We start from the raw sequence: 25,432 nt of genomic DNA, 5'->3' as shown, positions 1-25,432 counted from the left end.
TACAGTTCTGATGGGTTTTACATTTACAAATATACTTTTTTAAACTTTTAGTTTTAAAAGCCAGAAGAAAGAAAACCTTTCCCTTCTAGAACACTTCCTTATGTACCTTGTTACTTATTTTTCTGGGTTCTGTTTCCCAGTCCTTTTCATTATTGGCTTTATCTTATGCAGGAAAATGATATGCTGCAATTCTTCGATCTTTAGTACATGTGTTTGGAGTATACTTGTTCTCCCTTTGAATAGGCCTCTGGTACTTGTTCTTGGGCATAACCCTTGTCGAGTGTGAGTGGTGTAAAGCAACATTTTGGCTCAGGTGCTGTCAGGCCTTTCAGGAGGCTGTGCTTGACAATGGCTTTAGAACCTGTAGAATTAGGGGCCTTCATTTCTAAGACAGTGGCTGACAGAGTATGACCATATTTACTAAAGCATGACTAAATGTCATCTAATTCACACGGTACCTTTGGACCTGTGTAATGTTCAGATTATTATCCTCAAAAAAAAATACGAGTTGTGCTGGTATAAAATTACAATAACACACAGTAACTCAAGACAGTGGTCATTTGTAGCGGAGGAGGGAAATGTGTTGGGAAAGTTTATACTTTGTGGTGATTTACTTGATAAAGCACACCACATTCTCTTGCAAGAGTGTTGTCTTGAATATGTATGCCTGAATATAAGGTTAGCCTGAGTATTAAGTAGTCTCCCCATATAAACTTTTAGAAAGATGGAGTAAAAGGTAAAAATTTTAATTGAGTAATTTAGTTACATGTACATAATTAAAATGACATTTCATGAAACTGCAATAATATAGAAGGATTGCTCTAGTCACACTCATATTTCATAGAACCGTCTTGCTCAGATTCTATCTATGAATCTTTGTGGGAAGTGCTTTTTTTTTTTTTTATCATCATCAGAACCCCTTGGCATCATCCATCTAGCACTAAAATCCGGGGTGTATCTTCATTTCTGTCTCTTTTGTCTTGAGTTACAGTAGTTTTTGAGTTCACGCATGATCTGAAACTGGAGATTTTATGTCTAGACCACAAGCATCATTGACAGAACAGTGGGGTTGAGTGCGTGCCTGCGTGCGTACGTGTGTGTCTTACGGTTGTATGTTCACAGTCTCTATAACATAATCACTCGTGTGATTTGTGATTGGTCATAACATTTTATGGGGCTGTGGTTCCTATTTTAGAATATAATTATCTGTTTTGTTTTGTGTGAGTAGGTAACACATTCACTGCCCTAAAATGTACAGTGTACAAACGGGTCATAGCGAAAAGTAGGTCACCTCCCAGTCTTTCCCCTTAGCTACCTAGTTACTTCCTCAGAATTAACTACTGTTATTTGTATCCTTTCTGACAGAATAGCATTTGACGACTTTTTTAAAAGCAGTTTTTCAAAGTCTCGTTTGTAACAACACTCAGTACTTTCAATTTTAAGGTTATAACCTAGGACTAATTATTAATGTGTTGACTTTTTCTTCCCCCCCTTTTATGATTCTACTAAGATATTTTTATAAACATCCTAAAACTAGCTTTGAATAAAGTTAATTTTTGAGCAAATATGTTTTCCTCAGATACTTTTTTGTTCACTATTAAGTACATGAAAAAACATCTTATAATCTGAGATGCTACGTAAAGACTCAAATAGCAGTCAGTCTCCTCTCTTCTAGGAAGTGCCTTCAGGAAGTTAAAAACCTTACCTTATATTCAGGCATACACTCTGATTTCAGGCCTATGCTATATTAGCCTGATTTGCATATATATTCCAAGGCGTACATGGAATCCTTGTACAGCTATCAGAATCTACCTTTTTGATAGTTGTATGAGTAGAGTGGAATCACGTGAAGCAATAGGGAGATACAAGAACCATAACTGTCTTACCTTACTGACTTTTCCATGTTTATTCTTCATTTTTAAAGTATTCTTAATGCCACATTTAGGTCATATCATACATAAAATGTAGATCTTGGCTTCAAAATTAATTAATACAAAGTACTGTTAGATTATTATGAAACAGTCAAATTTAGGTATTTCCTTGGTGATTGTGTTTCATTGTTAGTCTTAAGCATTTGAATTTCACTTGTTTGAGTTCTTTCCTCTTCCAATTGGGGAAAATGAAGATATTTCAGTTTGGATTAGTGTGTTAGAAGGATCATGTCACCAAACAGTTTATAAATAAACCTAATGAGGACAAAGAAGTTGACATCTAAGCAGTAATGCCAGGGTCTTCCCTTATCTTTGACCAATATTTATGTTGGTAGTGTAGCGGAATAGCAGAATATTCCTACTATTGCAGTAAATGTAAAAGATGCTTACTAAAGATAAGCTAGGGTTTTTCTTGATTCCTGAACATGGCCAAAATAATTCCATAACTAGTGGTACCTCAAAAGTAAGGCAATCAATTGGACCATTAATTCTTCCCAACAAGCAAGTCCTTAGTAGAGGAAGTGTGGATATGCAGTGATGGACCTTTACTAAAACAATGCATAACATTCCTTCAGATGGTAAACAGACAGTAAAAGGGAAATCAGTCCAAGGGACGGTTACTTGTTTATTGTCAAACTAGGGAAAGCTCAGGAGCTGTAAGTTGAATCTAGCTTTATAAAGGCAAGGAAAGACAAAGTAGTTGGAAACAACATGCCTGAAAGAGCTTCAGCTTTTTGCCCTGTGCCCCCACTTAGAGGAGACCACGAGTAGGAAGCTTATAGTTGTATGTCCTGAGGTCATTTGCAAGACTGATAAGTAGGCTGGTTGATGAATTTAAGCTTTTAAGTCATTGCCAGCATTATCATGCAGTAAAGCAGATAAGTTGACATAGATTCCCCCTTTTTAAAAACAGTTTGGTATTTTAATACTTCTTGGTACAGCTCTGAAGATGAGGCTCAATCCTGTAAACATGGCCACAGATACACCACAGGCCAGCTGTCAGTAGTATCAAGTAGGTGGAAAAATAGTATCTGCCACTTTTCTCTTCCTGTATTAACAGGCTTTTTCAAACTATTTACTTTGAAATAGTCAGCATGTTTTTAGACCTCAGAAAAGAGGAGACTTCTTTGTTATTCTTATCTTAAACTTTGGTATTTCTAGTGTTACTGCAGTGGTTGGGTTTTTGAGTTGATGGTCCCATTCTGAATTTTTATTCCTAAGGTTTTCCACCCATAAAATTTATCACAGTAAAACAGTTGTAGACCATCTCTTGTTCTGTTCTAGAATGATCATACTAGAGAGAAAATAATTCATTTAAAAGTTTTTTGCACACAGGGGAACACAAGGTAGTTCTTTGCATTGGATTCAATACAGGAATTAATACATTTGCAGACAGTCAGATGAACTTTGCTTACCATGGAACCCAGCCAAAGAAAATTGCTTGCCTCGTACAATGGAAAATAAATGGTATTAGTTCACAGCTGGTCTTTTCTTCATGTTTTACTTTGGAAACATTTCCCCACTCCTCGTTAACCTGTTAGGCGTACTGGCACTCCAGGTGTTTAAATGCACAAAGGTGATGAGTATTTGTCTGGAACAGAACCCTGTTTCTTAGAGTGTACGTGAGATGGTATGGCCTACTGGAGATTGGTGAGGAAAAGGGAGAATATTTCTGTTTTTTTCTGGAGCAGACAACCAGACATAATATTCTCAGAGTATCATAAATGGGAAGGCAATGAATAGATGCTAAATAACCAGATTCTTGCTTTCCCTTTCTGTAACTGGAGGAAATAGAAATGAATAATTTTCTATAAAATCCCCTTGTCTTGGCTTTACTATTAACATATTTAGGATCTTGAATATTTAAAATTCTCAATGATGTTAATAAACAGTGTAATACATTTAGATAATTTCTTTTTCTGCTTTCAGGAGGTACTTCAGAGTACTTAGACGGAGAAGAGAAATATATACAATTTCCTTAATTAATCTCCCTTCGTTGCTAATATGCTTTTAAAAATTAAGCTTTACACATTAATATTAAACACAATTAGGAAGTTTAAAAGCCAACTGTGAACCCCCTGACAACTGCAAATGAAATTCTTGATTAATTGTGGTAGCTTTCCTATTCTTTTTGTTTGTGACAATCTCTTGAACCTTTCAAAATGAAAACGAAGTCATATAAGTAGCTTAAAGGTGAGGTACTCTCTTTCGCAATATTCTTCACCACGTCTCCTATTAAATAGCATGTTTTGTTTCACAATGTAAATAAGCATCTATAACCTTGTCCACCTTCTTTTTTGTTCTCTGGGTTTCTTGTTTAGACAGTTTTGCTGTTAGGAGGATTTAGTCTGCTTCAATGCATTGCAGAACACACCCAGGCAGGGTGTGGGTGAAGGCAGGGAGGGGGCTGGGCATTAATTTACACCCTCCCATTTGCAGCTGGCAGTGTCAGAACAGTACCATAGGCATCCTTCGGTTGTTGCTGAGGGGGTAGATGGAGCTTACAGTTCACAAGTACATCAGCAAGACTGTAGGCCCAGGTTAGCACACCTGAAGCCCCATTGTGAGTTATTTATCCAGTTTTTAACTTGTGTCCTCTTGCAGAAATGCTCTTGGAATGTCAACAATTGCCATATTTATTAAAAGTAAGATTTAGAACATAATAATAATTACCAGTTTAATCTAGCATGAGGCCACATTGTCTTAAAATTATAGAAATATTTGCCTAAAATTTTTATAAGGGTTTTCTAAAGTTGCTGGCGTCATAGAAGTACACCATTTCTTATGTAGATTGAATTAATTTTTGTAAAACTAGAGTCCACCGTATGACTTACATTAGGCGCTGGACCAGCAAATAGACTGAAACTGATTTATTAAGAAACAGTCTTTCCTGTCCTTCAGAACATAATTTTAAAAGATGACATTATATAATATAAAGGATTAGTTAATAAATATCACTCAACTACAACACCCTAGCTACTTAGACCTTTTAAGACTACTTGTAATTAAATAGTTGGCTTATAATTAGACCCTGTGGTAGGCTGAGAGACTTTGTTAAAATTAAGTTTGGGCTCTTTCTTGCCTGTGTGCCCCACCTAACCCAACCATGGGGACCTCTTTTAGCCAGAAAGGAAGAGGAAGGATAAATGTGGGATACCTGCTCTCTACTGTGACTCTGAAGGAGCCTGATAAATAAAGGGAGTATACTGGGAAAAAGCGAACCATGATTTTGCATCCTTTGTTATTTTCTGTTATCAGTAATAAGGCACTATTTAGACAGAAAGCAACAAGACAAATATGTTGGAGTAACAAATGTTTTGGAATTTTCTCTTTGGTTTGTAGTTAATAATCACCCTAATTAGCAAATATCATACCCAGTGTTTTTCTAACTCCTTTAAGTTAATCCATACTGTTGGCTACCCTCACCTGCTGCCCTCACTATTATTAACAGGAAGTGTAGTCTTTTGGGAGTCAGGACTCCAGTCTCCTCTGCTGACTCAGTCTGTGAGCATGGGTAAGTCTTGGAAGCTCTCTGTGTCACGGTATGCCCATTGTAATATCCGTATGGTAGCTTTCAGCCCATGTGTCTCTCTCTGGCTGCCCTTCCTCATTGCATCATGTGTTCTTATATCTCATTATCACTTCTGCCTTGTGCTGTTCATGGGCAGCAGAACCAGAAAGAATGGAAGATAACTTCCATCTCAGGTAACAGATGGAATTTTCCATAGATACAAATTAAAAATGTCACTGTTTATTACGTTCCTCGCAGATGTATTATTAAACATACATGCCAGCTCGCCCAATTAGTTAGACTTCCCCCCATATTTAAAAAGAAAGAGCAATTGACTCAATTGTGTTATCCTAAAAAAACCTGTATCTAATTTAGGATATGCAGTATCTTCCTATTCGTGGTATTTAAGGGTTGGCAGGTATGTGTTAACATTTTTGTAATAGCATCAGACTATCAATTAAAAGACAGTATTCTAGTTTTTTTTTAAAGCCCAAGTTATTCATGTTCTTTTCTGGTCATTTATGTTGTTGTTTTCATTAAGGAAATGCTAATAGTTGGGTGTCTGTTTCATAAAACCTAAGTTTTTGATACATGATCTCTGTGTTTAATGAAGATACAAGAAAAGCAAAAAGTCTGATTTACAATTTGCCTTTGGTTCTTGTTGACTAGTTAAAAAAACTAACAAATACTAGAATTTGTTAGTACTCTCTGCAGATTTGAGATTCCTAGCTAAAAAAGAGGAGACCCTCTTTGACAGAAGCCATGCTCCTGACGTAGTAGTGAAGAAGCGTATTGACCGGGCTCCTTGATCAAAGTGCCAGCAAGTAGTGTATAAGGGGAAAGTTTGCCGTATCTGAATACCCAGTTCTCCAAAATATTTTTAAAAATCCATATTTCGAGAGTGGAAATAGGGATTATTTTACTATTAGAAAACATTTACTGAGTGATCATTGTGTCTCCTACCCTAGATTGATTCTTAGATTTTAAGCCTCTAGTGCAATATGTTGGCAGTTCAGAATGTACTGTACTCGCCTAAAATTGTTGGACACGTGGATCCTTGAAAGTAATTCCTTCAGCTGTATACAGAAAATGAATTCAGAGATGATTGTCGCAGATAACTGAGAGGAAGAGAACCTGATTTAAAGGAAGAGGGCTATGAAAAAAAAAAAGAAAAGAAAAAAGAGAGAAGGAGGTCTGTGGGGTCAAGCGCAGAGCCTGCTCTGTTGGGCTAGCCATGTGGTGTCAGGCCACACAAAGTCCGTGTCTTTAATCCGTAAATAGGAATCATGTTAGATGTACCTCATAAGTTACTGAGAGGCTTAAAATAATAGAGTTCTTATTCTAACTAGCATGTGCGTGGTGCATCGTAAGTACGCGGGTCCAGGTACCCAGCACTGCCTGCTTGATGTAAAAACCCTGCGAAAGAGGCAACGTGCACCATGGTTAAGAGCACCAACTCTGGAGCCGCCCTGTCCATGTCTAGGTCATGGCTGCACCATTCCTGACTGTGTGAACTGAGGCAAATGACTTCTCTTCCCCTTGCCTCACTTTTCTCGTCTGCAAAATGGGGATCTTACTAGCACGTGCTTCATAGAGTTGCTTTGAGGATGAAATGAGTTCATGTAAGTCAAGCATTTAGAACAATGAGCAAAATAATTAGCACTCTGTAACTGTTTGTTATGGTCATGTATGTTTTGAGAACACAATACGGTTGACCCTTGAACAACATGGGTTTGAACTGCACGGGTCCATGTGTATGCAGATTGTTTCTGACAGATACAGTACAGTCCTGTAAGTGTATTTTCTCTTCTGTATGATTTTCTTAATAACATTTTTTTCTCTAGCTTTATCGTAAGAGTACAGCATATAATACAGATAACTTACCGATTATGTGTGAATTAACTCTTTACGTCATCTCTAAGGTTTCCAGTCTACAGTAGGCTCTTAAGTTTTGGGGAGGTCAAAAGTTATTCATGAATTTCGACCCCCATGCTGTCTTTCAATTCATACTATGTGAGTACAGCTTTTCGGGATTCCACCACGATGTTTTATAACTTAGTTTCTTTCAATAGGCCCAGTCATTTTTGCCCCCATTTTCTGCAAGTATTTCTTTTTAAAGATGTCAAAATGACATGCAGTTTCTTAATGTCTCTCCATGTACCTTCATAACATTTGAAGAGCAGCTTATCTGATGAGAGCTAAGAGGGCAGATGTAGTAGGCACTGATTTCCCATGAAGTTTGTCTCTCTCGTTGGTACTGCCAGTTCCCACAATCCTAGCATTCCCTGGGCATCAGTCAGTGTCTGCAAGGAATGATTTTCAAATATTAAAGCATGTGAAAAGACAAACAGGCCAAAACTCAGAGCTCTCTAGGGACTATGACCTCCAAAACAGACTCTGTTCTGACATTTTCACAGGCTGCTGGAAGGAATTCCAGCAGGGCCATTCCATTTGGTAAACTCCTAAACAAACCCTCTGTCATCAAGGACTGATTTATAGATTTTTCTCCTTCTTATGTACTTGTTCTGAAGAGATTAGGATAGTAGATATGGCTGCTTAGATGCTTTTAAGGCATTTGATGTATATGATAAGTATTATACAGAGGACTTCTGGTATTTTGAAGTAATAAAACAGTTATTTGCTATGTTTAAAGAGATTTCTTGCTCTGAGTTGACTTTTAAATTCTTTCTCTTTTTCGTTTTGATTCCAGGAAATCTGTGTCATAATCACATCTTGCAATTAAAATGTTTTCATTCTGAACCCAATTATTTAACAAAGAAATGGATTAAATTTGGGAATGACCTTTTCAAAAATAAATATATATGTATACAATGACTTGTTTCTCAATAACCTTTGGCATGTGTGCAAACAAACAGTTCTAGTGTTATAGAATATTATTCTGTGAAATCTTGGTGTGATGGCAGTTGTTTAGATGATGCTTTAAGGTCACTTAAGTGGGGGGGCAGATCTATAAGTTGTTTTTCAGTTAATCTGAATTCTTTTAAAATACTCTATTATGTATTATTACACATTTCTTACCAAAAATAACATAGTGCAAAAAATAAACAAGAAGGGCAGAACCCAAGAGATTTAGAGCCTGAACAACCTAAGGAAATGGGTAATTAGGATTTATTTGGTTTATAGTTGGCCTCAAATGCTACCAGCCTCGTGGTTGTCCCAGTCTGGGGTCTGTGAGTAGTTATGTATGAAATTCCAGGTCTGAACAGCATTCTGCATTTGAAGGGTCAAGTTTGTTGAGGGGTTTTGTGTGATTTCTTTACTTCTTTGCTTGTTTCTTTTCAATGAGTTAATCCTTTGGGTGAAAGTACAAAGTTTTAAGTATTAAACAAAAGAATCCTACACAATCAAAACTTTCCTATGAGTTGATATCTGATTCTGTTTTCAGATTATAATATGTTTTGAACAGAGTTTGAAATGGGACACAGGAAGTAACTTGGTATATGATTTCACCCAAGCCTCCTAATGTCAGTAGTACAAATAAAACTCATTTTATTATGTTCTAGTAACGCATCAGAAACCCAGGATATTTTAGAGGTCTCCTTGGTAAAATAAAATGGAAACAAAAGTGAAGTAATAAGGTGCTTAGTAATTGGTCACAAGTAGTTATTGAAAGTACTAAAGAATTATGTGCCTCTTGACTGATGTATAAAATATATATGATGATAAAGACCTATGTGCTCTTATTACTGTTTTTCTCAAGCCAAGAATAACAAAGTGATATTTAACTAGACATACTCTTAATATGAGAAAGTATTACTTTTCTAATTTATTTTTCTAACAGAGATGTTTCTGTCTCTCACTATCAGTTACAGTTAGTCTCTTCATCTTTCAAAAAAATGGAGTTTGATTAACTTGCTGATAAACTAGTGAAATCTCTGGCTGCATAATTATATGCTTGTTTGTTTGTGCATAGAATTGGAGTAGCTGCTTGATTGCTTGCAGAATGCTTTTAGAACCCTCAACAGAAACAAAATGTTTACACCTTCAAAAATTTGAAGATTTTATTTGGACACCCAAGTATAATTGGAGGTTTTCCAGATCAAAGAATTTGAACTTTCACCAAGCAGATCAAGTTAGGATTGGGAAAACTGAAATTTAAAGAAATCCAAGAACTTAGTCCTAAACTCTGAACTTCAGAACCTAATGATTTTAGACAGTGCTTTGATTTTTGGTCTATTACATGATGTAATAGTATACTCTATGTAACATGTACTTTCTCTTAAAAATGTATACATTTTTTAAATTACCATGGATGTTTCATGTATCCTTGAGGGTGGAATGGTATATAAATGTCAGTTAGGTCCAGTTGGTTTATAAGGTTGTTCAAGTCATATATTCTTACTGATTTTCTTTTTTCTTGTTCTGTCAATTGCTCAGAGAGGTATGTTGAAAACCCCAACTAATATTGTAGATTTGTTTATTTCTCCTTTCAATATTTTTTTCCTTCATGTATTTTGAGGGCCTATTATGTGTTCTTGATGGATTGATCCCTTTACATTATGAAATCCCTCCATCCTTGGTAATGATCCTTTTCCCAAAGTCTACTTTGTTTGGTACTAATATAGCCCCTCTAAGTTTCTTATGCATTGTGTGATATATCTTTTCCCAGCTTTTACCTTTAACCTATCTGACCTTTATATTTAAAGTACCTTTCTTGATAGATAGCATAGAGCATGATATTTCTTTTTTTAATCTAGTCCAACAGTCTCTGTCTTTCAACTGCAATGTTTAGATAGTCTCCATTTAAGGTAATTATTGATTTACTTGGCATTTTAGTTATCTGTAGCTGTGTAACAAATGACTTCATATCGTAGCAGCTTAACACAAGACACATTCATCATCTCACCATTTTTTTTAGGTCAGAAATTGAGGCACAGCTTAGCTGGGTACCTCTGCCTCACAGTCTTTGATGAGCCTGCAGTCAGGTGTCAGCCAAGGCTGGGGTTTCATCTGAAGGTCCAACTGGGGAAGGATCTGCTTGTAACCTTTGTTACATTGTTGCTGGCAAGATTCAGTTCCTTGAGGGCTATTGGTCCAAGGCCCTCATTTCCTTGCTGGCTGCTGGCTGGAAGCCACCCCCGTTCTTGCCACATGGGCCTCTCCAACATGGCATTTTACTTTGTCAAAGCCAGTAAGAGAGAAGTCTGCCTGCAAAACAAAAGTGATTTTTTTTTTTTTTTGCAACATTTCCTAAACGTTGCCCTATTCTATCGTTTAGAAGCAAGTTATTCAAGAGGAGAGGACTATACAAGACCGTAGAGGCCACCTACCACAGTTGAGTTTAGATCTATCATTTTGCTGCATGTTGTATTTGTCCAGTCTGTTCCTCATTCCTCTTTTCTTGCCTCTTTTTTTTTTTTTTGTTAATTCTTTTTTTAGTATTTTGTTTATTTTTGCAGCATCCTATTAGCTATACTTTTTCAAACGTTCACTGATCTTTTTTAATGAAGGTCTAATATGCTGCTAATCCTATCCAGTAAAATGTTTACCTTAGATAGCTTATTTTTATTTCTGTAAATTCCATTTTGTTCTTTTTTTTTTTTTTACATTGTCCATTTCTCTCATCACTATATTCATTTTCCTTTAAAAACTTGTACATAATTATGGCTGTTAATTCAATTTTTTCTGTCATTTTTGGGTCTGTTTTTATTGACACATTTTTCTCAAAAGACACTTTCCTCCCTCTTGGCAAGTAGTCTACTAATTTGTTACTGGATGTAGCATTGTGAGTGTTACATTGCCGAGCGGCTGCATTTTGTTTTGGTTGTCTTCCTTTAAAGTGTTGGGGCTTCGCTTTGGTTAGAGTGTTGGAGTTTTGGATCACTCTCAAGGCCTTTGTCAAGCTTCGTTAGGAAAGATAGAAAGTAGTAGTCACACCAGGGGTGGTGCCTTTAGTACTAGACCTTTGACCCCCTTTGGAATCTCTACGGAATGCCCCACTGAAGGAATGCCCCGGGAGATCTTTTTGTTCAGGCTAGTTAGAGCTCGGGCATCTCCCAACCTTGCATGCACTTTGGGAGTTGTTTATCTTCCAGTTCCCCGGTCATTTCTTGCCCAGCCTTGTGAAACTTCACCATGGGCACATATGGTTCAGGACTCAGCAGAGACTCCAGGGCGCCCCTTTGTAGCTTTCTGGAGCTCTTTTTCAGCATGAGCCCTCCTGTTCAGAAATCTGCACTGCAGCTCCCGGCTGTCGCCGCTTCCCCATAGCTCCCTCTCTGGCTCCCCAGTGCCGCAAGCCTCACTAGCTCTGTTTGAAGGCTTGTACTCACAGTCTGGAAATTGCCTCCTGGCAGAAAGCTCTGGCTGCTAGGAGGCTCATCTCAGTTGTTCCCTTTTCCCTAGGAGTCATAGTGCCGCACTGCCTATGTCCCAGTGTGGGAAAGCCATTGTTTGATGACTGGAGATTTAACACACAGCCCGTGTTTTTCCACAAAGACATGTATCCTCTCCGAACGCCCTGTACCTCTGCTTTCTGACTGGACTGCCGAGGTGCCGCTTTGTGTCTGGACCACCCCCCCCCCAAACACGCAGACCCTGCTGAGCTCAGCAGGCTGCTCCCGGCTTGTGGGTTAAAGGCCAAGGCTGATAGTCATGGGGGCGCTTACGTCAGCCAGCTTTCCAGCTTTTGCTGTTGGCGCAGGATGGTGAGCAAGATTATCATGAAAGACAACAAGTGAGGGCCCCTTGGACAGCTCGGAGCCAGTGGCATAGGTACTCAGTTGTTCAAGAAGTCATCGTGCTTCGGTGGGGGACCTCAGGGAGGAAAGGATTCACACGTTGGCAGAATCCATTCGTCCTTAATAAAGAAATGATTATATATTATTTTCTCTTCACAGAAATGTTGAAATTAAGAAAACATCTCTTTGCCCCAGTATTTGAATTTGATTCAGTTTGGCAAAAGAGTCAGCCTTTAGAAGATTTAGCAAATATAAAGATTACATTTTTCTTCTCACATGTATATTAATGGGAATTTTCTTGTCAAGAATATCTAGTTCTATTAAGTGAAAAAGCATAGAATTAAATTGTAGATTCGCCATGAGTGCAACTCACCATCCTCTCTGCATTGTCCCATCAGCCCCTCCTGTGCCTTCCAACAAACACCCTGCAGAGAAGTATGTCAAATTAATTTCGGCATTTTATGTACATACACACTACTCTCACCTGCCTTCTTTTCTGTAGTGTGCATTTTTCATAATGCACGTACAGTGCTTACATATCAAGGAAGGAAAAAACCTTTTTAAAAAAATATGCCACATATATAATGGGAAGTGTTAGAGTAATTTGGTAGCTCATGATTGTATTATGGTATTGGGGTGATTCTCTTGAGAATTAGATTCTACTTAGAATTCTTAGATTCTGCTCAGAGACCACTACATGTCAGGTTGAATATTCACAGTGTGTAACAGATTCTCATCCTTTGTTGACAGAGCTTTACAGGAGAATTTATAGTGAGAAAGAGTTCTGCATGGTGTAACAGAAGTGAAGTAGAATATTACTGAGGTCACCTGGGAATCACAGAAACACAGTTCGGTCAAAGTCTCTGTAATCTGGGTCCCATGGTCTCTACTTCTGCATTACCCTTGGGCCCAGTGGTTGACAGCTCTTACCTTGGTTCACATGGCCTCTCTGGCTGCCCACCTGTGCCCTTGTGTGGCTGTCTCACTCTTGCCGAGAAGCTGGAGCGGGTTAGGAGACAAAGAACAGATGGGAGTCAATAATAGCGGGCAGGGTGAATGAGGCTTAGGTGTCAAAACTGGCCCCAGAGACCCAGAAGGACAGAGCCTGGAGCAGGTGTTCAGGTCCGTCAGATGGCTGTCAGGTTGGTTCTCAGTCTTGTTCCGTCCAGGTGATATGTTGACAATAACAGATGGAAACCAAATAAACAAGACACTACTGAGTACGTGAAAAGTAAAAAGATTAATTGTGTTTTTGAAAATCATCGATATATACTCAAACTGTGCACTTGAGAATATATTTGTTTTTTAGTCTAGTTTCATATATGCCATTCCATTTGATTAGCCCAAATGTTTGAAAAACATATTTCATTAACGTGTGAAGTGGTCTAAATATACTAATGTAGAATCTTTTCCAATAGAATTTTTATTTTTAAGCCAAATGCTTTTTATAAGTTGTTCTTCCCTGCCTTTACATTTTTTTAGGAATATGATCATGTAAATTATATAGCTAAACACTTGTATTCTGACCTTCTGAGTACTCTGTGTCTCCTCACGAAAATTAAAACACTTTATTGCTCGCTTCCTTCTATGAAGTAACCAACCAACAGATATTTTTTAAAGTCCACCTACAAATAAGTGTTGGGTTTTTCCATGTGTTTCTGCATATTATTGCGTTCTTCCCCCTTGCCTGTGCAGTAGGCCTGGAACCCAAACTGGAAATAGCCAATGACGATACTAACTTCTGCCAGTAGAGAGAGGGTTTATTTCCAGAATAGGTAAAAGCATTTTACATTATGAGGTGGGTTTTAAGTGTTTTCATTTTATAGGACTATAAACTGAAGGGCAGAGATTAAATAATGCAGGGACAATCAGCTAAAAAGGAACAGAATGAAGTTTTAAAGATATGGTTGGTTTTAACACCACCTCTAAGGTTATAAAGGGTACTAAGGGTTATAAGGCTTCTAAGGTTATATAAGGGTATAAAAGTATTAGAGTAGGAAAGATAAATTTTATTTGGAAGGAAGAGAGTTAAAATAGAGGTATTTTTAAGACAGACTATTTTAAGTTTTATATACAGAAAATAGTTACAAAAGGTATAAATACAATTGCATATAGAGCTAAAATTAAGGATGTTGAGATTTTGCTTGAGCAGAATAGTTTTACTTTAAAAGCCTGTTGAAGATGACCACCACATCTTGCAGTCACCGTCAACCTTGCCCAGTCTGCCAGAATTGCCCCTGTGCGTAAGTTTACCCCACACGCTTGGTGCGTGCAGATGAAGGGACCCTGGGGGTGGGCAGCATCCCCGTCTCATGTCGTACCTCACCTTACACTCTTCTCAGGCGCTTCCGTGCTAAGAGGGTGACCGTACAACCAGGCACTGTGGTCTTTTGGAACAGAGAACTCAGGCAGTTCTGTGGGTCTCTTCATTCTAGCCTTGTACTTTCAAAAGCACTGAGATAAATGAACGAAGACATTTAAAAAATTCCTCTAATGGAAGATGTCCAAATAGTCATTTTATCCTTTTTAGCCTTTTAAACAAATATATTTTCAGGTTTGCGAGTAAAATTGCCTAATAATAGACCATCCTGTTAATGGCAATTTATTTCATAATAAAGTATTTGATATTTAAAGGCTAAAATAAAAATCTCCTTTAACGTCTTTTATAAATCATTTGTTTCTTTTCTATGGAAAAAAATACAAAGTGGCATTTTTCTAATCTCCTATAGTAGGATAATAATCTCTTTACATGTTCTTTTTAACTCCTGCACTTAGAGCAGCTTATTAACTTTTTACTGAAGAGCAATTTATGAGTAAGTTGCAGGCATGCCTGAACATGTCAGTATGCATCTTCAACAATATATTCTATTTACCATAGTAGTTATGAGCCACAGAAACTTAACATTGATACAGTGTGTATTTAATATATGCCCCATATTCATATTTCCCCACTTCTCCCAATAATGTCCTTTATTGTTTTTTTTCAACCAGGATCTCATTATGTATCATTTATTGCATTTAGTTGTCCCCTAATCTCCCCTAATCTAGAACAGTTTCTCTACTTTTTTTTAAGACTTTATTTTTTCAGAGCAGTTTTAGATTTACAACAGAATTGAGAGGAAGGCACAGGGATTTCTCATATGCGCCCTGCCCCCACACGTGCACAGCTTCCCCCATGGTCCATATCACTCACCAGAATGGCACATATTTTACCAAGGATGAACCCACGTGGACACATCATAATCACCCAGTGTCCATAGTTGACCTCTGGCCTCAGTCTGGGTGGTGTACATTCTGTGGGTTTGGCCAAATGTGCAATGCCATGCATTCACCATTATAATACAGAATATCTTTACAGCCCTACATATCCTCTGCACTCTGTCTCTTCATTTCTTTGCTCCCTGCCCCACCCCCCCAGCCTAGCAACCGCGCATCTTTTTATTACCTTCATAGTTTTGCCTTTTCCAAAATGCCCTGTAATTGGAATCATTCAATAGGTAGCCTTTTCAGGCTTCTTTTACTTAATAATATGTATTTAAGGTTCCTCCATGTCTTTTCATGGCTGGGGAGTTCATTTCTTTTTAGTGCTACATAATATTCCATTGTCTGGCTCTACCACAGTTTATCCACTCAGTAGTTGACCTACAGAATGAATCTCAGTTGATTCCAAGTTTGGGCATTTATGCAGAAAGCTGCTATAAACATTTGCGTGCAGGTTTTTGTGTGGACATAAGTTTTCAATTCCTCTGGGAAATACCAAGGAGCACGATTGCTGGATCGTATGGCAAGAGTATGTGTACTTTTATAAGAAACCACCAAACTATTTTGCTAAGTTGGCTGTACCATTTTGCATTCACAACCACTTTTTTTTGTTTTAATCTTACACTACTTGGCATTTTTTTTTAGATGGCCAGGCCAGTTATTTTGCAGAATGATTCTCAACTTGGATTTGTCTGTTTAGGTCCCTGTGATCAGTTCAGGTTGAACATTTAGGTGGGAATATTACATAGGTTGACATGGGTGAGTCCCATCAGGAGGTACATGACGTTTGTTCCGTTATTGGTGATGTTCACCTCCTGTTTCTCCTATGTAAGTGTCCCCTCTTCTCTTTGTAAATAATAATCAGTAATATAATTAATTACAAAGTAGTGTGTGGGTAGTTCTGTGTCCCAAGCATCTGTCGGCCATGGTTTTAATGACAATTTTTGTTTAAATAAGTTATCAGATAGGTACTCGAAATTGATGGTTTTCTAATTCTGACATTCTTGCTCTAGTAGCTGGCATTCTTCTGAAAAGAACCTTCTTTTCTAAGGGAAGTATCACTACAGACTCCTAGATTGTTTTTTATCATTGGAAAGGTACTATCCATTACCGTCATCATTTCTGATACACAAGTCCCAAATTTGGCTGGTGAGAGCCTATTCAAGGTGACTTTTGTGTCCCCTTGACCCATCCCCCTTAGATTGTGAGCACTTACCTCCTTTCTGGCACAGAATATTTCAGGATCTTCTTATACATTCATGGCACCAGTCCTGGAATTAGCCCTTTCTCTAAGGATCCCTGGTTACTTTGACTCAGGAATAGTTTTTAGAAACTGAGATCTGAGAACTAAGCACATTCATTATTACTTGGCTGTCATTGCTTCTAGGCCTTTTCAGTAGACGGAGCTGGAACTTTTTTTTTTTTTTTAAAGAAAAAAAATCATCAATTCCAGACGAAAAAGCCATGCAGTCTTAAAGAAGATGAATGAAACCAGAGGATTTACATTTCTAAATATCAAGCCCTGCTATAACACTGTAGTTGTCTAGACGGATAAACAGCCTGACCGGTGGGACAGAAGAGAAATCAGAGAGAGTATTTATCGCTAACTCTCTACAAAGGTAACACATACGTGCAGTGGGAAAGGACGGTCTTTTTTAATAAATGGTTCTGGATTAAATATTCACTGGAAAGAAATCTACCTGAAATTCATACATACACACAAAAAGTCCCGACTATGAAGGGTAAAACAACAAAGCTTTTAGGGGAAAACATCTCCATAACCTTGGAGTGAACAAAAATTTCTTAAACAGGACACAGATAGCATGCCTCATAAAAGAAAAACTTGATTGAATGCATTATACTTAAATTAATAACTCTTGTGCACCGAAAGACATCATTGAGAGAGAAAAGGCAGCCCATAGAATGGGAAGAGTTAATTCTTAATGCATATATTTAACAAAAGATTCTTCTCCAGAATATGTAAAGAACTCCTAGAGCCAGTAGAATGAATCAGACAAAGGCCTTGACACGAACTTCACAAAAGAGGAAATCCAAATGGTGCCCACATATATGGATATGGATATGTGTTCATTAGTCATCAGAGCAGCGCAAATGCGAACCTCAGTGAGGTATTACCACGCACCAACTAGAGCAGCAAAAATGAAAAAACACCAGGTATATCAAGGAGCATGGCGTATGGAACAGGTGAAAATGTAAACTGGTGTAAACATTTTCAAGAACTTTTGCATAATTCTGAGTATCAGGAAATCCACTCCTAGATTTTATTCAGCAGAAATGTATATATATATATATATGTTCATCAGAAGATAATGTATTAATTTGAGTGATATGAAATTGCCATTTTTTGTAGGTATTGGGAGCAATTTCATATGGTTCAATCTACTGGAATGCTCATAACACTATTTGGGTTTTTCTGTTTGTATTTATTTTATTTTATTTTGTTTTATTTTATTTTATTTAAATTCAATTAGCCAAGTTATAGTACGTCATTAGTTTTTGATATAATGTTCAATGATTCATTAGTTGAGTATAACACCTGGTGTTCATCACATCACGTGCCCTCCTTAATGCCCATCACTCAGTTAACCCACCCTCCCACTCCCCTCCCTTTCCGCAACCTTCAGTTTCCCTGAGTCAAGAGCCTCATATGGTTTGTCTCCCCCTCTGATTTCTTCCCATTCTGTTTTCCCTCCCTTCCCCTATTGTCCTCTGCACTATTCCTTATGTTCCACGTATGAGTGAAACCATATAATACTGCCTTTCTCTGCTTGACTTATTTCACTTGGCATCATCCCCTCCTGTTCACATCCATGTCAGTGCAGATAGTGGGTACTGATCCTTTCTGATGGCTGAGTCATATGCCATGTATACGGCATTTTTGTGTATATGGACCACATCTTCTCTCTCCATTCATCCACTGTTTATTATCGGGAAAGACTGAGGGCTGCCCAGTTCCCGTCTCCAGAAGAATGGCTCAGTAAGCTGTGATGTATCACCCAGTGACATACAGCAGTGGGAGTCAGTACAGCACAGCTACGTGTGCGAATATGGGTGACTGAGTAAAGACAGCTAGTCACAAAAGAGTACGTATGATTCGATTACATTTATGAAGTACAAAAACAGGTAAAACTATGCTGTAGAGTTAGAAATCAAGACAGCACTTACCACTGTCAGGAGAGAAGTGACTGGAAGGGAAGCGCCCAGGGAGAGCCCTCCGGGTACGGGAAATGTTTGATTTCCTGATGCTGGTTGCGTGAGTGTGTTCCATTTGTAAACATTCAGCGAATTGTCCACTTACGATGTGTGCCTTGTTCGTGTGTATGTTAAATTTAAAAGTTAAAAAATAAAAATAAAACAATAAATAATATAACGATTATGTGAGAAACCACAGGGAAATAAATGACTTCTGATCTGTTCTTCCTCCCACCTCAGTTCTACCATTAATCCGGTGACATGCTTGTTTTTGAAAGTTCAAATAAATTGTAAGCATCTGTGCATGTTTCCCTGCAGACGTCAACATGTATATCACTAGAGTTCAGTATTTACTTAAAACGACCTTATTTTGAGAGCACATCGTCTGTGCTTCTCCTTCGTGTGTTTCTTCACCCCAGTCCATTGCCTGCCCTTCTGCCCAGTTATACTCTGAGATGACATCAGTCTCTCTCAGGTCTGATGCTGAAAATTTCTTAAAATAGTATTGTCCAAGACACCTTTGCCTAATTATAAGCCAGCTTTTTATTATGAAATTATTGAAGTTCTTTATGTGCCCATGATACTTGTCAAATGTGTTTTGTGAACGTTCTCCTAGTCCGTGCCTTCCTTACTGATTTTCTTAAAATGTCTTTTGATGAGCGAAAGTTATCATTTTTGATGAAGTCTAATTTATCATTTTTTTATGATTATTGCTTTTTATCCCCCTAAGAAACCTTTGCTTACCCCCAACCCATGGAAGTATTCTTCTTTATAAAAAGCCTTCTAAAGGCTTTTAGGTTGTTGATTTTAATGTATGTCTGTGATATACTTCAAATTAACTTTGATGTCTGGTGTGAGGTAGGGGTTGAAGCTCATCTTTTTCCATATGGATTTCTGGTTGTTTCAACACCATTTGTTAAAAAGTCCCCCTTTCCCCCATTGGATTGCTTTGGCACCTTTGTCTAAAATCCAAAGACCATTTAAGTGTGCCTCTGTGTCTTCCTCTCTCTTCTGTTCCATTGATCTGTTTCTTAATTCTTACGCCAGTACAATACTATCTTGATTACTATAGTTTTATAGGCAGTCTTGAAATCTGGTGGGGTAAGTCTTTCAACTTTGTTTTCCTTTTGTAAGAATGCTCTGGATATTCTAGGTCCTTTGCATTTCCAGTTCTGTTTCAGAATCAGCTTGCTAAAAACAGAAACAAAAACCTAGCAGGAATATGATTGGGACTGTGTTGAATCTATAGATTAATTTGGGGTGAACTGACATCTTCATCATTCCAGTCTGTCAATATAATATCTTTCCGTTTATATAGGTCTTCCTTAATTTCTCTCAACAGTGCTTTCTAAGTTTTTAGTGTAGAAGTCTTGTACATATGGGATGCCTGTGTGGCTCAGTTGGTTGGGCGTCTGCCTTCAGCTCAGGTCATGGTCCTAGGGTGCTGGGATTGTGTCCTACAAAAAAAAAAAAAAAAATCTTGTACATATATCTGCTTTTGACAGTACTATGAATGAAATTATTTTTTAAATTTTATTTTATGTACTCTGGCTTCATGACCTAAACAGAACTTTCTGCTCCACTTTGCTGATGATCATGCAGACTTTTAATAACCTTTTCTTAATTGTTCCATGCTAATTTATGTTTCTGTGAAGCATAAGGTGAAAACCCCTTTTTGAAAGACATTTCATTCTGCATCAGTTCAGATAAGGACTTATTTTCACTAGATCTGCCAGAAGCTCCCCAGAGTGAGTTTATTTGTGCCTGTGTGTTATGTGATGGTCTTGCGTAAGCGCGTGTGTATTTTAAAGAAAGCAACAATAGGTGACGGTTATTTGCCATCATTGTGGGTAGGTGCATTTTGACCTCACTGGTTCTGTGATAATAGTTTATTGATGCAGCGTGCTTTTGTTAAGTGTTGAACTCTGTGCCAAATGCTGCGGCTGCACAGGCGAAAGCTACAGTCTCTTCTCTCAAGGAACAACCCAATGGCTTAGCTCATTCCTCGGTCACTGATGAATGTTTATTAGTGTTGTATTTGCTATAGAAACAGAGCAACCAAATATAAAGAAATCCAAGAAAAACCCATGTTTTTGAAAATATTTCTTATCTGATAAAAATAGGGCTTCCATACTATTGACATTATACTGTTTTCTTTATTTTAACTTGCTTCATTGCGTAAGTATGACCTAGTATACTGTAAGTGATCATCTCCTCCCAGCAGCCTTGCCATTTGTGACTGAAAATTACTGTCACTGAGCTGACACATACTTCAGGAAATCTACTCCTTTTTTCCTCCCGTTTTGTAGCGCTGAGACCAAACTCTGGAAATTAAAAGACCCTGCTTAGGCCCGACAGGGCCCATCCGTTCAGTTAGGCTCTCTGACGCGCATGAAGTTCCATGCTATTATGAGTGTTTTGAAGTCATTTTGAAAGGCATTGATGATTGTTGGTGATGCTGATATTGTTGTAAGCTGCATTTAATTAGGAATATGCAGCTTCGTGCTTTACAGATCTCTGTTCCCGAGAATTTGCCCTGTTATTTTAAGACTATTTCTAGAATATTTTGGTTTCCCAGCCTTTTTTTCTTGGTTCATTTGAAATTGTATGTAATATTCATAAAAACAGTGGAGGTGTACTTTGTCGTGTTATTTCCCAAGGCTTTCTGTCCTTCCTTATTAAATATCGTTTACGAAAATGTGTATATCTAAAATCTTCATACAGTTTGAATACATCTAATATCCCACTTCTCATTTTCTTTTTGAATTTCCCTTATTCATATTTATTTTCTGTGTATAGTCTCTAATGTTATGACTAAGGGGATGTTTCTCCTTGACAACGCTTGAGGTACATTTGCCTTGCTACTTCCTATTTCCTGTTTCTTTCTTCCTCACCAGACGTTCCCACCCCCCTCTTTGAAACTTCCTAATGCCTCAAAAATTAAGGTGTTAATAATGTTCTCTGAGGCTTAAAAAAAATCTTCATGTTTCCAAAATTAATATTTGGGGAAAAAAATTGAAGCTACAACAAACACAATAGTCTGGAAAAGAAACCATTGTGATCATACATAAATAAATAGCTAATATCAGTTTTTATGAGAAGTGTTTTCATTGTTAGCCATTGTTTGCACTTCTCATGCTTGGTTTTGCATTTTCTTTGCTCTTTTTATACGGCTTAGATACTTAGCCTACTAGCTCTTTTAAAAGTAGTTTGAGTATTCTAAAAATGGCAGTATCATATACTTACGGCAAATTGAGGAGAAAGAAGAAAAGGAGAGACAGAAAAGTTAATACATATTCCCACTCCTTAGACAATCACAGTTAAATTCTGTAGTATCTCTTGGATCTTTTTTCTGTGTAGTTTGTTTTGGTTTTAAAATATTGATTATGTAAATTTGTTTCCTGGGTTGTTTTGTTATCTTTTTCAATTTAATATACTTTTTTGTAGTTTTTTATTTTTTGCTTTGTAAGCAACAATTGAATTATTGCATACTGGCTCAAGTGAGTAGAACAGATACAGTCTACCCACATCCTACGCTTGGACACTTAAATTGTTTTTAGTTAGTTATTTTGCCATAGACTAAAATCTTTGTATATAATACACGACTACTTTTGTAACTGTTAAAATACATTTTAATTCCGTCTGTTCAAGTATTTCGTGTGTGTGTGTGTGTGTAACAAGCATGTCAGTTTATTAAATGCAAAATGGAAGAAGGGCTAGGGAACATATTCTTTTTTTTCTTCTTTTAATTTAAATTCTGTTAATTAACATATAATGTCTTGGTTTCAGAGGTAGAGTTCATTGATTCATCAGTCTTAAATAATACCCAGTGCTCATTACATCATGTGCCCTCCTTAATGTCTATCACCCAGTTACTCTGTCCCTCCACCCGCCCCCTCCAGCGACCCTCAGTCTGTTTCCTATGATTAAGAGTCTCTTGCGGTTTATCTCCTCCCTCTCTGATTTTGTCTTGTTTTATTTTCAAGTATTTCTTATTTAGTTAACTCATGTAGTCTTAAGATGTATCCTGGCTAAGGGAACGGACTTTGGGCTCTTTGGACAGAGCGTTCTGAGTTTAAGAATCTCAGCCAGTGGGGCGCCTGGGTGACTCAGTCGGTTAAGCGTCTGCCTTTGGCTCAGGTCACGATCCCAGAGTCCTGGGATTGAGCCCCGTGTCCTCCCTTCTTAGGGGGTAGTCTGCTTCTCCTGCCCCTCACCCTGCTCGTGCTCTCTCTCTCTCTGCCAAGTAAATAAATAAAATCTTAAAAAAAAAAAAAAAAAAAGGATCTTAGCTAGTTACCTTACACGTGTGTTGGTTTCTTCATCTGTAAAGTGGGATGAAAGCATGCTAACTGTTCATATCTGTCAGGGTAGTTGAGTAAATAAAATGAAAACAACATTTTTAGCAGAGTGTCTTAGACACAGTTAGTGCTCAGTAAAATGTCTATAGTAATTGTTATTAAATTGATTGTATTTTGTAGGAATAAGGGAGTTAAAATGAAATTAAGTCTCATTTGTATATTATAGCTAAAATGCTGTCCCCTTATTTGAGTGGTTCACGGAAATGTGTGTACGTGGTAAATGAGACAATTCCAGTTTGTGAGATGGCAAAAGTCCTCTTGTAAATTAATTTTATGGTTTGAAATTCTGGAATTACTCATATACCATAGACTCCATTAAAATGGTTTTCTCTAATTAGCATTATTAGACTGCTTTACCAGAATGTGGCTTTGAGGTTGGTAGTATATTATGTCATCTGACTGTCCCTCAGACATTCAAACTAGGTGTAATGTTTATTACGTAGAAAAGTTTTTTTTTTAATTTTGTTAATTCTTTTCAAATGGCTTCACTCTTAATGTTTTAAAAGAAATGTCAGGCATAACTTCATTGCCAAATAACACAAAGAATGACTATAGTGTGTAATATGTGAGAGTCATTTCCTAGAACATTATCAGAATCATGAGATAAGGAAATGCCTATTTTGCAAAATGTCAGAATATCGTGATTTGCTGACAGTTCTGATGAAATAAATTACTCATTTCTTCTCAATTTGAAATTCATAGAAATGCCTTAAAATTGTTAAGTGCTTTCTCAATGGCTGTCTTCTTTTTATGGAGATATGTATTTGTTTATCTAGAATTATAATACTTAAAATTTGTTTAAATGAATTACATCGGCTGTTACTATGACGAGACGCTTTGGAGTGCCCATTCAAGATATTTTACTATAGAAAATATTTTATTAAGGTTTAGGATTTTTTTATCATAAATATAACACGTGCTCATTTTAGACCATTTTTAAAATTCAAAAAGATAAAAAGCAGAGCATGTTAAGTAAACTATAAGTCCTGTCATTCACAGTATTTTGTCTTGATCTCTTCTCCATTCATATAATTTTTAGAAAGACAAAATGGGGACCACACTTTTATGGTTTCCTCTTTTTTTTTAATGGCCTCCTTTTCTCCTTTCATCTTATAGTGAACATTTTCCATATTATTAAATGTAACCCTGAAAAAAATCACTTTTACTTCTTTGGCTTATTGTAAGCACCCAGTAATTATTTCCAGTTTTGAAGCCATTATTTCAGTGGCTGTGCAAGATATCATTATATACTTGTCATAATTTATTGACTCCCTGTGGATTAACAGTTGGATCATGTCTTTGCTGCTGTGGTTAATGCTGGGATGGAGAGCACTGCACATAAATTGTTTTATTTATATGTATATTTCAGAATATTTTTTTAAAAATAAAGTCCTAGATATCAGATTACAGGGTCAAACAGTTCTGACCTCTTTCTGGATTCTTTAACATAGTTTCAGTGGCTTTCTAAAATATGCCAGTTGATGAATTTATTGGCAGCGTTTGGCGTGCTCACAACATTCTCCTACTTGAAAAATCTTTGTCATTAAAATTTTTCAAGCTTGAGTTATATTTTACATACACTGAAATGCACAGATCTAACACGTACAGTTTGACTCGTTTTCTAAAAGTTTATTTTGAAATAATTTCTGACTTACAGGAAAGTTGCAAAAATAGTGCAAAGAATTCCCGAATATCCCCTATCCAGATTCCCCAAATGATAATGTCTTAATCACACTTGCTTTATCCTGCTCTTTCCATATCCATACATAATGGTTTTTCCCAGAGCTATTTGAGAGTGAGTTGTGGACATACTGCCTTTTTACCTCCAAACACTTGGTGTATGCTTCCTAAAAATAAAGATACTGTCTTATATAACCATGGTATACTTATTTAAATCTGTAATTAACATTGATACAGCACTGTTTACTAACCCCAGACCTTATTCAAATTATGTCAGTTGTCCCAATAATATCCTTTATAGGAAAAGAAATAAAAATGTCTTTCCCCTGTTTCATGGTCCAGTCAGGATCACAGGATTTATTTAATTGTCAGGTTGCTCAGTCTTCATTTAAATGGAACAGTTCTGTAGGCTTATTCTTTGCTTTTTCTTTTTTTTTCTTCTTTTGTCTTTTATGACATTTTGGAACAGTATGGATTATTTTCAAGAGTATAGATCAGTTATTTTGTGGAATGACAATCAATTTGGGTTCATCTCTTGGTTCTTCCTGATGAGATTAGACTCTGCCCCTTCATCAGGAAGACCACAGAAAAGATGTTGTGTCTTCTCGGTAGCAGACGATGTCAGTTTGACCCTTTGCTGATGATGTTAACTTCAGCATATGGTTAAAGTAGTATCTTCTGGGTTCCTCTGCTGTGAAGTTACTATTTCTCCGTTTCTAATTTTGTAAATAGTAAGTATATTGTGAGGAAATATTCTGCCATCCTTTCAAACCA

The 25,432-nt window shown here is 37.1% G+C and overlaps 1 protein-coding gene across 1 annotated transcript in view; it reads left to right on the top strand.

Annotated features, from left to right (window-relative positions):
- MRTFB (myocardin related transcription factor B) overlaps positions 1–25,432 on the top strand; it is a 184,326-nt gene that overhangs the window by 65,673 nt on the left and 93,221 nt on the right. The gene's annotated exons all lie outside the window — the stretch shown is intronic.

This window comes from Ursus maritimus, unplaced genomic scaffold (genome assembly GCF_017311325.1).
Source record: "Ursus maritimus isolate PB19 unplaced genomic scaffold, ASM1731132v1 scaffold_2, whole genome shotgun sequence".
Classification (NCBI taxonomy): Eukaryota; Metazoa; Chordata; class Mammalia; order Carnivora; family Ursidae; genus Ursus; species Ursus maritimus.
This window is presented reverse-complemented; position numbering and strand designations above follow the sequence as displayed.